General features: G+C 42.5%; 1 long non-coding RNA gene across 1 annotated transcript; it reads right to left on the bottom strand.

Moving 5' to 3' along the window:
* Positions 1-539: 539 nt before the first annotated feature.
* LOC310745119 lies at positions 540-3,531 on the bottom strand. The gene is made up of 2 exons (XR_014539955.1): positions 3,200-3,531; positions 540-2,508 (listed from the first exon to the last, which is right to left on the bottom strand). It is a non-coding gene; the product is annotated as an uncharacterized lncRNA (long non-coding RNA).
* Between the last annotated feature and the right edge of the window lie 10,601 nt (positions 3,532-14,132).

The raw sequence follows: 14,132 nt of genomic DNA on the forward strand, positions 1-14,132 counted from the left end.
CTTTTCAGATCCTTTGGTAATTCTCCTATTATACCTATTAAAAAGGCTTCTGGTTTTTTAACAAGTTATCTTGAACATTTTTTTCAGTTCGTTATATATCATTTCCCAGAATGCCTTTGCCTTTTTGCACATCCACCACATGTGGTAGAATGCTTTAACAATCTTTGAATGGAGGACGTACATTTTAGAGACAAAAGGAAATGTATAGCTGCATGGGATTGACAGCAAGTCTCCTGGCCAGTATCCTTCCCAGCCTTATGTTACCTGAACTGGACATGCTAAGGGGAGATTGTGAGGCCTATAATACAAAGCAGCCCCTCTGCTACTAAGTTATAGTACATCTAATAGAATAAAGCGAGAGAGAAGTTGGGAATGTACAAGGAGGAAGGGTGGTTATTATTCAAAAAACACCTGAAAGGTTCCTTGTAGTGTACTTCTGATTTCCTTGCAAACTTCTGTCACACAGCAGAGCCTGAGAAGGTTGGCAAATAAAAAAAAAAATCGAACACCCTTCAAGGAAGTGTGAGAAGATTGATTTTTGCATGTGCCAACCTTAAAAAACATCTTGGTAATTTGTGGAGAGTTCAGTAGCATAACTAAGCAGCAGGATCAGGATTTAATTGAGGAAATTGTGATTTAGAATGAAAGGAGGCTGGATTTATAAATAACAATCCCATATAATCTGATACATGCTTATCTCAACTACCTACACTTCCTAAGATTAAAAGATTAGGCTGCAAATAACGTAAGAATGGGATTTCTTACAAGGCGCTTGCTAGGGTGCTACCTAGCCAACTTTCAGCATGTTTACGGTCCGTTGATGCAAGAGAATGGGAGAAGCAAGTGCAAAGGTTAAATGGGTCTTTCACCTTCTTGTAGCCAATGTGTGACTGAACAGTCGTATTCTAGTTTCATCTTGTCCAAGACTCTAAATCTCTCTTCTACTGGGAGAAATAACACTTGGTCAGGGAAGTAGCTCAGGGGAAGGGCCATAGCTCAGTGATAAAGCATCCGCTTTGCAGGCAAGCAAACTCTTTTGATGAGAGTGAGCAATCATTGTTTCTGTTTATAATCTCGACACTTCATTCCAAAGTAGCTGGCAAGCTTGGGTCTTGATTTCTGTGCCACATACAAAACTTTCCCCTTTATGCTCCACATTAATTATTCTACCCTTTGTTTGTTAATGATCTCATAAAGTCCCTAATGGAAACTGGAATTCCCACTTCAGCTGTAATAAAACATTAGAAGGTGGGGACAAAAATAAAATCCCGTTTTTTGTCTCGAGTGTAAATATAAAAAGGGTGGTTAAAAAGTTTTATAAGTAACTAATCTGTTTGAAGTTAATCTTGAATGTGGACCCAGAGATGACAGCTTTTTCCAGTTGTAGGAAGTTGAGGAAGAGGTACTTCCTAATTTGTAGCAGGAGCCAAGCCCTTTTGGCCACCCTATATTTTTGGGTAGGGGCTGGGGCCACCTGATGTCCCCAAAGCATAGAGCCAAATTTGGCGTGCCCCCAGAGCCTAGTTCCTCCTTCTCCACTGACATGTATACGCACAGCTTCAGGCTTGATGAACACGATGGGCTCAGTTTTTAAAAACAAAATTAAAACCGGCATCCTGAAATTCACGAGATGAAAAGTCCACATGAGCAGCAAATGTTAAAGAAAATTAGGAATGAAATATCTGAAATGCCTCTGAAGCACCATTTGCATGCATAACTGCATGGTGAACCCCAATAAAAGAAAAACACTAATCAATGTAAGATATATATTTTAATAACCTTGCTGAACAAGGTCTATGTACTATTCTGTTTAGAACAGTATGTCAGATAGGTCTAGGAGCTCATAAGCAGAATATGAAGGCAATCAACACTCCCCTTTCTGATATTGTGAATGCTTTTTGAATATTAATAGAATATTTCACATAAATCATTTTTTAAATGCTGGATTTTTTATTTAAAAAAACTGGAACATTTGGTACTGAGGACTTTTTATACACCTAAGTATCGGCCAATTTGCATCTTCAAGAAAAATAAGGCAGCCCAGTGCCAACATGTAAAACTGGTCAGAATTCTACAACTCTCACTGCGAACACTAAAGGTAGAAAAACCTGGAGGCTGGGACTGTTTTCTCAGTACTGTGCTGTTCCTAATATCTAGAGCATGGCTGGGTTAATAAACACAGCCCAGAAGAGTGACTCATCGACAAGCCAAGAAAAGAGGTGATGACATCAAGACACGTTTAATGAAAAACTTGACATGTGGCAGACTAAAAACACACACTATCTTGTTCATCTGAATATTGCATAAACCGAGGTCCCAACCAAAGAGTGACAACTTAAGTTGACAGAATATGTGCAGCTTACAGACTTAACATATAGAATAAGAGAACAAGAAAAACATACTTTTAGAGAAGAATGGAAAATGTTTATTGAATATGTGGGAAACAGCTTGCAGCATTAAGATAAATTCAACATTGTAAATAAGTTAGGGTAGATGTAATAATGGAACCTCAACATCAAAAAAACGAAGATCATGGCCACTGGTCCCATCACCTCCTGGCAAATAGAGGGGGAAGAAATGGAGGCAGTAAGAGATTTTACTTTCTTGGGCTCCATGATTATGGCAGATGGTGACAGCAGTCACGAAATTAAAAGACGCCTGCTTCTTGGGAGAAAAGCAATGACAAACCTAGACAGCATCTTAAAAAGCAGAGACATCACCTTGCCAACAAAGGTCCGTATAGTTAAAGCTATGGTTTTCCCAGTAGTGATGTATGGAAGTGAGAGCCGGACCATAAAGAAGGCTGATCGTCGAAGAATTGATGCTTTTGAATTATGGTGCTGGAGGAGACTCTTGAGAGTCCCATGGACTGCAAGAAGATCAAACCTATCCATTCTTAAGGAAATCAGCCCTGAGTGCTCACTGGAAGGACAGATCGTGAAGCTGAGGCTCCAATACTTTGGCCTCCTCATGAGAAGAGAAGACTCCCTGGAAAAGACCCTGATGTTGGGAAAGATGGAGGGCACAAGGAGAAGGGGACGACAGAGGATGAGATGGTTGGATGGTGTTCTTGAAGCTACCAGCATGAGTTTGATCAAACTGCGCGAGGCAGTGGAGGACAGAAGTGCCTGGCGTGCTCTGGTCCATGGGGTCACGAAGAGTCGAACACGACTAAACGACTAAACAACAATAATGGAACACTGAATGGTATAGTTTTGGTAAAATATACAAGGATTTATAATATGTAAAATGAACCAAGGAAAGAGAAGAAGGGAAGTCACTGATATGTTAAGGATGTAAAGGTAAAGGTAAAGGGACCCCTGACCATTAGGTCCAGTCGTGACCGACTCTGGGGTTGCGGCGCTCATCTCGCTTTATTGGCCGAGGGAGCTGGCGTACAGCTTCCGGGTCATGTGGCCAGCATGACTAAGCCGCTTCTGGCGAACCAGAACAGCGCACGGAAACACCGTTTACCTTCCCGCCGGTGCCGTACCTATTTATTTACTTGCACTTTGACGTGCTTTCGAACTGCTAGGTTGGCAGGAGCAGGGACCGAGCACCGGGAGCTCACCCCGTTGCAGGGATTCGAACCACCGACCTTCTGATTGGCAAGTCCTAGGCTCTGTGGTTTAACCCACAGCGCCACCCGCGTCCCTTAAGGATGTAAAAATGAGTACTTTAAATTGTAAAACAGAAAATTCAAGAAAACTTTTAGATATAAATGAATATTGCATAAACATTGATGTTACTTGCAGCAAAGTTTCAAAACTTTTTTTAAAAATCACCAACATTTTCTTTGTCATTTGAACCTATGCATGTCATACAAAATATGAGTGTCAAGCATGCTTTGGAAAAAAATTCAGGACATCATATCATACTTAAATGAATGTCTTGGTGCAAAAGGCCACAATATTCCTTATACCTATAACGAGTCACTAGCTTCTCAGTGGAGGCCATCATCTGCTGCAATGATATCTCTAGGTTCAGTGTTTTACCTAACCCAGGGAGGTGAATGCTATGTTTGCCTCCAGCTCCTGATGACCTCATCTTCTGGGGGGGGCAGGTTTTCACCTCTCTCCCAGTAGTCTTGCTGATTGAAACCTGTTTACAACGTCGCCCCATAAAACATAATGAGAACCTTTGTGAATCGGGTCTACTCCTGCATGCGCAGCCTTGCCCTGGGTTCCGATTCTTGGTGATGCTACGGGTAGGATGCTAGAGAACACAAAGCAAAGATGGGACAAAAAGGTCTCTGGTGTGTGGACAGTCTGTTACAAGTGTGAAAACAAAGGTAAGAAGTAGGCCTTCTCAAAGCAAGTCACCAGCAGCCCACTAAATAAAAGGTAGCGCCTGGACACTCAAGAGAAATTTGATTTTGGACTCAAGGGCAAATCAGAATCTTATACATGAATTATGTTAACTTCTCTTAAGCTGGTTCTGCACTATGGGCTTATCCACATACACAGGTCCACACTTTAAAGTACCGTGTCCTGAGCTTTGTGAGCAAAAACCTACTCTTCAGCACTCAGTTGGAGCAAATGGCAATTTGGGATTTCTGTGGATTGCCATTTGCTCTGATACAGCTTTAAAGAGCAGGTTTTCATGGGGAAAGCTCCAGAGCAAACAGAAACAAAAGCAGGGGTACTCGGACATGGAGAATAATAAATAATAATCCCCAGCCACTGTTGACAGCTCCCAACAGAAGATTAAAAATGCGATAAAACATCAAACAATAAAAACTTTCCTAAACAAGGTTACCTTCAGATGTCTTCTAAAAGTCAGATAGTTTATTTCCTTGACATCTGATGGGAGTGTATTCCACAGGGTGGGTGCCACTACCGAGAAGGCCCTCTGCCTGGTTCCCTATAACCTCACTTCTCACAGTGAGTCAACCGCCAGAAGGCCCTTGGAGCTGGACCTCAGTGTCCGGGCTGAATGATGGGGGTGGAGACGCTCCTTTAGGTATACTGGGCCATTTAGGGCTGGAAAATGCAAAGGAAAGGTAAACGTGGATAAGCCCTATGTGTATTTATACTTTGGGCCCATTCACACTGGTATTTTATTATTGGTGTATTCTGATATGCATTTTTTATACAATAACAGTCCATTAAAGCCTGGATAGCTCAATTGGTTAGAGGGTAGTGCTGATAATGTGAAGGTTGCAGGTTTGATCCCTGTATGGGACAACTTCATATTCCTGCATTGCAGGGGGTTGGACTAAATGATCCGCAGGGTCCCTTCCAACTCTACAATTTTATGATCAGCGCTAGCTTTATTCTGCTTTAGTTCATTCTGCAATGCTTCCTCGGAGCTATCACATTACTGCTGTCTGGAGGGGCTAAAGCATAACAAAAGTGGGACGAAAACCAACCAGAACATTACTGGTGCAAAAAGCTATAGAATTTCGGCAGGGATATTCACCGATTGGAAATGTAACAGTGCAACCACCTCAAAATCTTTGAAGGAACAAGCATTATCAAAAGTGGGATCGCACGTGGGTGGCCCGATAGCACTATGAGCACAAATCATCACAAACCCTGCTGCCTATAAAGCTTGTGAGACTGGTCACTGCAGACTGCTGGATAAAAAGCAAGATATCTGACCTGTAATGGCAGCTATGATGTTCTCATTTTCAAGACACAGCTGGTGTTCCTTAGATCTCATTATGCATTAAGGGTTTTCTAGAAGCTGGCTACGGTGGCAGCCAAATATTTCAAAAGCAATGGGAACACTTATAATAGGTACCTAATAAGTGCACAGTTGCTGGCTTAATTTAATTTAAGAAGGTACGATTTGTGTACTGAATACAATAGCTGTGTGTAGCAGCAAACCAAAGGTCCTGAAAGGTTGTAATTGCCCCCGTTCTTTAGAGATGTAAAATGGTCCAACAACAAAAATAAAGCAGTCTGTTATTAGGAGAAGGCCTCCACCGATGAAAAACAAATTCTAGTCTTATTTTCTATCATCCAATTGTGTAACTAACTGGGTCTCTTTAAGAATAAAATAATGGGTCATACTACAAACTCTTTTGTCAATGGGATTGCTGCTGAAGAAAAGATTTGAGGAGCACAGATTTTGTCCCTCTGGCAGAAGCAAGTACTATTTCTTTTACAAAAAATAAATAAATAAATTCCACAATGCTGCAAAAGAAATCTTTTATTAGCTGATGGTTATGAAAAAGCCCCATTTACCAAACAAATAAACCTCATTTCAACTCCAGATAGATTCTCTGTGTTGTACCTGGATGTGAAAAACCTTTTGACTGTTGTGCTGAAATGAAAAGAGATCCATAGCCTTGGTGACCTAAAACTGAGAACACTCTGTTCCCACTTCCTAGTCAAGCAATTTTAGGGAATGCTGGAGCGTTCCAGCTGAGTCAGCTTAGAAGCTGGCTTTAGTAAATACCTGTTTCTTAAAACAAACAAACATTAGATTTCAAGGAAAACACTGCAAATATACTGCAGTGGTGCTGAAATGTTTTTCTCTCAAATGGTAATAACTTGGTGTTGTTGACATTTTTCTTATTTGCACAGAAACTCCCAAGCATGCAGGAAGAAAAATCCCTATGTAGCCCTAAATGTCATTTCTGTAACATCAAGACTTGGACACTGAGACAATAGTATTATGACTTCTCCGAATCTCCCAAGGTTCTGTGTCTCTCCAATAGACAGATGGTGATACAGTACATAGCATCTCATCTCGCACTTAATGCCACAACCGAAGCAGTTTGGAGGACAGAAAACTGACCCTGATAGCAACAGGAAAAGGGCTTTCCTGAGCCACTGGTTCAAATCCCACAACATCCCAAGCAGAAATAGATTTCAGGCTGAGGGAGTTGGTGTTAGTCCACAGACAGATTTCCGGGTCATGTGGCCAGAATAACTAAACCAATTCTTGCGCAACAGAACACCATGACAGAAACCAGAGTGCACGGAAACACTGTTTACCTTCCCGCCACAGTGGTACCTATTTATCTACTTGCACTTTTGGCATGCTTTCGAACTGCTAGGTTGGCAGGAGCTGGGACCGAGCAATGGGAGCTCACTCCGTCACGGGGATTCGAACCACTGACCTTCTGATTGGCAAACCCAAGAGGCTCAGTGGTTTAGACCAGAGCACCACCCGTGCCCCATAGTCGCCTTTGACTGGACTTAACCATCCAGGGGTCCTTTACCTTTTTTTCTTTTTACCAGTGGATGGGGAGATGTTTGCAAGTAGAACCCACAAGTGAAAGAAAGCCTTCTTTACCCAGAAAGGCTGATTCCTTATATGCAGTGCTAGTATCATTGCACTCAACAAATGGGGGAGGGAGCTTTTGCACACAACAGCTTCAAGCACATATGAGGCAGCCCTGAGACTGCCTGGTAACTCATTAGGAAAGAACGCATAGGACTTACAACACAATATTGCAGTGTGATGTGCCTGGGCAAAGTTCCATCGTCAGCCAGGACACTACATTCTCCCTTTATTTACTAATATTATGTTTTACACAACAGACACTCAATATTATGTGGCCACTGAGGATGCTCAGTCCTTTTTTAGCGAGGAGGTTGCCCCCTTAGAAAGTGTGCACAGGTGTTCCTGCGAACCTTGGGTCTCCTCTGAGCATGCCAATCCCTTCCTCCCTATTTTCCAGTTTCTGTTGTTTTGGCTAGAGTCCTGCTGGAACTCATCGTCTGAGTTCACCATTAGTGGGAGTGATGCTGGAAAAGGTAACAAATGAAGGCGAGATCAAACTAGCAACAAGAACCTTAAAAAACAAAGAAAGAAAAGCTTGTGCAATGGGTAAGCGTTCTCACTCTGCAGAGCAACAGCGTAGCCTCGTTGCTGTAGAGCTGAAACTTAACCCCTGGCCATGGACTTCCGAAAAGATCTGGGAAGAACCAGACACTTAACCAGAGCATTGCTGAAACCAACAAGCTGGGGAGGTAATCATCTGTATTTTTAATTAAGATTTTATATTGTTCTGTGCAAACCACTTAGAAGTTTTTGTTGATTAAATGGGACAAAAGGCTTGCTAAATAAATAAAATCTGAGAAAAAATGCCACAGATTCCCTTAAGACAGTAGACTGAGAGTGTGAAAAGTGAAAGCATGAGACACTTTTTTATCGGAGGATATTCTGAAAGTTAGCTGTCAGCCAGGATCCAATACCTGAATGAAGACCCGGAGAAAACTCCTCAAAGCAACTTGTAGGCGGGCCGAAATGCACAAAGACCAAATACCTCGTTTTCAAAAGGCTTACAAAGCACCAGCCATGTGCTATGGTTTGTAAAATGCTTTAGATTTTTCCACTTTTGCAGGGTTAGGCAGAGAGCAAACTCCACCCCCCCCCCACCCGCTGGCAGATTTATTAAGCCTTTCAAGAGCTGACATTTGGGACTGTTGTGCTGCAGCTGGATTAGTGGGTCACAAGATAAGTACGCTTCCTCTGCACAGTCTATATTGCGACTGAAGGAAGAGCACACAAATCACCCCTCTTTAAGCAGGGCAAATCCATGAATCCTGCAACTGAGTTCAACGCACCAAGCCTGAAACATTTACATCTGTCCGAATCTAGTGCGGATGTGAGCAATATGTCACTGGGAGACAAGGAAGGCTGCTGTATCCTATACAGTGGTACCTTGGGTTAAGTACTTAATTCGTTCTGGAGGTCCGTTCTTAACCTGAAACTGTTCTTAACCTGAAGCATCACTTTAGCTAATGGGGCCTTCTGCTGCTGCCACGCCACCGGAGCACGATTTCTGTTCTTATCCTGAAGCAAAGTTCTTAACCCGAGGTAATATTTCTGGGTTAGCGGAGTCTGTAACCTTAAGCGTATGTAACTTGAAGCGTATGTAACCCGAGGTACCATTGTACTTGCTCTGTCTGGCAGAGGAGGAGGAAACATGCACAACCAGAAAATCCCAAAATGGCAGAATGACATAGGCACATCAACACTACACCCCTGTTGGGCAGAGCCACTGATTACATAACACAGAAGCACAGGGAGCCGATTCATGCAGGCTATATGCCAAGGGCATGTCCATCACAATGCTACACACTACAGACATGGAAGACACACAAAGAGCCCAAAAGAAACTGTGGCCACAGCCAAGCAAACTCCTTAGTGCGCTATAACAAAGCACAAGCAAGTATTCACCCCTAGGGTGGCTGGTTTGATTCCCACCCTCCCAGACAAGACATAAGTTTACCTCCTACTCTAATGCAAGAAAGCATAAACACACACGTTCGCAAAATCCCATCTTTCAAATCTACACAGGGAGAACACCCTCCTGGTCCACATCAGCCGTTGTTCACTCAAAAGCCTGCAAGGCCATAAGCAAGACTGGAGAATGGCTAGCAGTCGGAGGGACACACAAATGAATGCTCACACTGTTGCAATTGGCACAAATGCCATCAAGAACAAAATGCCTGATATTGCCATGAAAGAATCAGGTGGGTGGGGAGCAGGTGTGTGCAAGAGAAATGGATTAAGAGCACAGCCATCAAACGGAAGCATCTTCACTAAGTGCCAGTGGACTGGGAATTCTATGGAATGAATTATCCCATAACCAATGGGGGGAGGAGACCGGAAGCCAGAAGTGGGAAGGATATATAAAAGTCTTAAGGACAGCTCGTGTCGGCCAGAGCTGTGAAGGCAATGCATGCTCCATCTCCCAACTGGCAGAGAGACGGGAAGCCAGAGAGGAACAAAAATGGTAGAAGGACAACTCAAGCCTGGCCCACATCACCAGTGCAATGCAACCCAGTCACCAACCTGAGCTACGATTCACACAGGAGCGTATCAATGGCTGGGGATGAGAATGATGAACAGCAGGTGGGGCAGGGAGGCTGCATGAACTGGCACATAAGGCAGGTGACAACAGCACACCTGCCACTAGGGAATGACACAGTATAGCCTCCCCACTCTGTGTTTGGCTGGACAAGCCCTATAGATCTCACAGGGGACAATTACTCTTCTGAAAACAATGGGGGATATATGGAGAAAGTTGCTGTTTTAGGTATCCATGGCCTAAGCATTTTAGAGCTTTAAGGGTCAATATAAAGACATCAGATTGGGCTTATAAAACATGGGCACTCACTTCCTTCAAGACACGTGTTGTGTAGTATTTACGATTCGCTCCTGATAGGAGTCTTACTGCTAGATGTTAGGTCAGGGGTAGTCAACCCTTTTATACCTACCACCCACTAATGCATCTTTCTTGATGGTAAAATTTCCTTACCGCCCACCAGTGCTCGATGGAAGGATTCTGCTTCTGCTGTAGAACCCCCTACTGCCCACCTAGAATCCTGAAACGCCCACTAGTGGGCCATAGGGAGTAGGTTGACAACCCTTGTGTTAGGCGAACATGCTCATTTCTCATGGGGATATCACAAGCACGTTTAGTCTTATATCACATATAAAATGCTTAACGTATTTCCTGGGCAGCATGTAACACCAGATGTCAACAGCATCTGGCGAAATGAATGCTAATGTATGACAAATAAAAAGATTTGTGGCCAGCAAAGCAAACTCGATTAAGATTGAACCTTTTGCTCAGTCAAAAATCCTGGCATAGCATTTGGTGCTATGACTAAAACCAAATCAAATTTTGGCATTAATTCCAGCAATTTTGGTCAATATATTTATTTATTTTTAATTACAGATTTATTTTGAAGGAATGTGCAGAAGTTATTGTGTGGCTTAGCTGTTCTTGGCTGACTCATTTGTATCTATAACCAGTGCTATTTTTCTAGAAAAATAGGTGCCAGAATGCACCATGAACAACTCTCTTGTTCTCTTATAATGGCAATGGCGCCCACCTGAGAGGTTCTGGAACTGAGTTCCAGATGAAAAAAAAGCCCTACCTATAAGCTGCCTCCTTGCCATCTGAAGATAAGGTAGGAAAACCAGCACAAAGAGCTGAAAGAATCCATGGGGTTCAAAGCATGCAATAAAGAAGCCACACTGTTCATCAGGGATGCCATGATTCTCATACCAACGATGGCTGCAGAAAGATTCCACACATTCACTGAATCAATGGCTAAGTACTTGAGGCAGGACATAAATGGACTTGACAAGACTAATTCTGTAACTGGAGCTTAAGACAACAGTAGCATTTGCAGAGGGAGAGCATATCCCTTCTGATATAAATATTGACATGGGGAATGTTGGTATGCCCTTCTTCACACATACTGAACAAAGCAGGAGTAATAACCATGTGGCATCAACCAGGACTTTTAGCAGCAGCTGTTCCACCCACAATCTGGACTGTCTTTTACCCTCGGCAGAGCAACGCAGCATAAGATAGGTATGTTATGTTTCCTCCTTGTTCAGAGAACACTTGGGAGGCTATCATTAGTATTTTGTGCCATCCTCACAGAGATTTAGTCAAGCTGATCCTATTGTCTCGGGGGCTTTTGGCGTCTCGTTTATGACCCTTTTCTTAAGCTCAGCCAACTTATGAATCTCGTTTTGTTGGGTCATCTGGCCAAGGACTGACAACTAGTTTGGGGGATACAGCGCAGAGGTGACCTTTCTAGGCAACAAGTTGTCCACAAGGAGAGAGTGAATTTTGCATCCATCAGCAGCTTAGAATCCTTGGTTGCTGAAAGTTACCTGATACCCCAGGAGAGGATTCTAGACGCAGTGGGAGAAATCTAACTTGATATGGCCGTCGCTCCCTTCTCTAGCCAAGACCAGAACAGGGAGAAGAAAGCCAGTACTACTATTTAGGTTTTTTGATTCAAGACAAATGGTACTTCATGGATCCATCTAAGCATGTTTAACTAAGCATTCAAAAGATATAATGAGGATTGTGAAAATGTCAGCTGCAAACATCAAGTTCTAAAAACGCAGCCCTTTTTGAAGATTAACTTTTTCTTACTGTTAATGGCGGTCTTGATTTTAGACTGCTGCATGCAAGGAAAAACCAACAGTAACCCGAGCTGGAAGGCAGAATACCTAGTAGCAAGTATAAAAATCATACTAACTTGCTGAAATGAGCTTTCTCATCCCTGCATCCGGCCAGCAATGAAAATCGCTTAGAAGTGTTTCAGCCAGAAGAGCTTAATTATGGAATGTGCCGGGCAAACTTTCAGAAATATGGTACCATTAAACAAGAAAAAGAAAAGCAAGTGTTGGTCTGTTTTAATACACAAATATACATAAGATGCCTCATGGTTATACAATATTTGTTTAGGAATTTGTCCAATATCCAGGGGGAAAGGTAACACCAGTAACAGGTTATAAGATAAGCCTTTCCCTCACACCATCACAATACAGTGCCTATGTATATTTATGGTGCACAAAAATGAAAAATAAGACATCAAAAGAGAGCAAACATTTTGAATGGAAATGAGTCTGCGAATTATTCTTTATAAAATAATTACAGAAGGGTAGGCCTGAAACAAGATGCTCCTGTTCATCATTCCATTCACTGAGCTATACCCTTTGCCAAGATATTCCATTCCATTTCCCATCAAACTTGACTTCCTCTTCCCCATATCCCTAATCAGCCACTCTGTACTCATTTGCTTGTTTGGAGGTTGGTGGTTTTTTTTTTAAAAAAAACTCCCTTAGGGTCTCCCCCCCCCCCAAGAAACATTGTTTCTTCCATCTGCAAACCTTTAGATTCTTCCTAAACTTGCCGATATCTCCTTCTTGCATGTGGCCAGTGGCAGTTTGGTTACATAAAAAGTGGCGCTCACACTCTGAACATTGGAAATAGAGGGAATAATTGTGTTCAATAGCAACCTTCTTGGAGTTAATAGGAAAAAATCCATGCAGGGAAATCTGAATTTCAAATGAGCCCTCAAAAAAGATCAGCGTTATTTGGAGTAGCGATGTATGCATAAAGCAATAAATAAATAAATAAAATGGCACAATACAAGAGTCGTCACATGAAACTTAGCTCAAAGTAATCATACACACAGTTTGACTGTCAGTGCAACTTATTTAAATGAAAGGGATTTAAGTACAGATTTAAGTACAGTGGTACCTCAGGTTACATACGCTTCAGGTTACAGACTCTGCTAACCCAGAAATAGTGCTTCATGTTAAGAACTTTGCTTTAGGATGAGAACAGAAATCATGCTCCGGCGGCGTGGCGGCAGCAGGAGGCCCCATTAGCTAAAGTGGTGCTTCAGGTTAAGAACATTTTCAGGTTAAGTACGGACCTCCGGAACGAATTAAGTACTTAACCTGAGGTACCAATGTACTGTACATGTTTAACTGCTCCACTGACATAAATCAGACCAAAAAGTGCTCACTGATTTCAAGATATAAAGATCACAATCTGGCAGAGTCATTGATTTCAATTAGAACTAAGTGCTCATAAGTGAACTGGATTATGACGATCCTGTGAATGAAACATGTTTTATCCTATGGCCCAGTTCAGATGTCACATTGCAATCCTAGCTTGGGATATCTTTCACTGTCTGTCCTATTCTTCATCTCCAGGTTTCTTTTACCCACATGTTACCATGATGTCTGCAAACTATGCTTAACATAAACTTAAAAACTTTATCTGAAAGCATGCAAGTCATGCTTCAGAGAAGAGCGCTAACGAAAACCGCCAGGTTCATGGCCATGCTGATTTCAATCCTACAGCTTGCCCTTGAGCACAGATTTTTTCTTTCACAAATTGCCAGCAGGGTGTTGGTGGGGCAATTTGGATCAGGAGCCTGGCACAGGGGTAGGAGTTTTTAAACTCTCACTGTGGTCCCAATCCACATGAAAAGGGGCCTGAGTCCCATCCCCCCCCCCCAATGCAAGCTGCAGCATGCAGGTCCTGAGTTATATGGGACCACAGTAGAGAGCAAAGGCGTAAAACCTTCTACAACCCCAACCACCCCACTCAACCTGGAGTTATGATCCACATCAGGGCCCACCGACATGCTGTGAATTTGTAAAAAGCTGAAAATGGAAGTGAGATTGGTGGAAGAGGGAGAATAGGGTAAGTCTGCAATACATTCCCAATCCTCCAAACTATGATTCGGATCGTCATCTGAATTAAACCTATAACTTATACAATTGTGTGTTACATACACACACACAGTTTTATGTATGTATGTGTGTGTATATATATATATATGTATGTATGTGTGTGTGTGTGTGCTGGATATTCAGCGCTTCAATTATGTTTAAGC

The sequence above is a fragment of the Podarcis filfolensis genome, assembly GCF_964270895.1.
Source record: "Podarcis filfolensis genome assembly, chromosome: 11".
NCBI lineage: Eukaryota > Metazoa > Chordata > Lepidosauria > Squamata > Lacertidae > Podarcis > Podarcis filfolensis.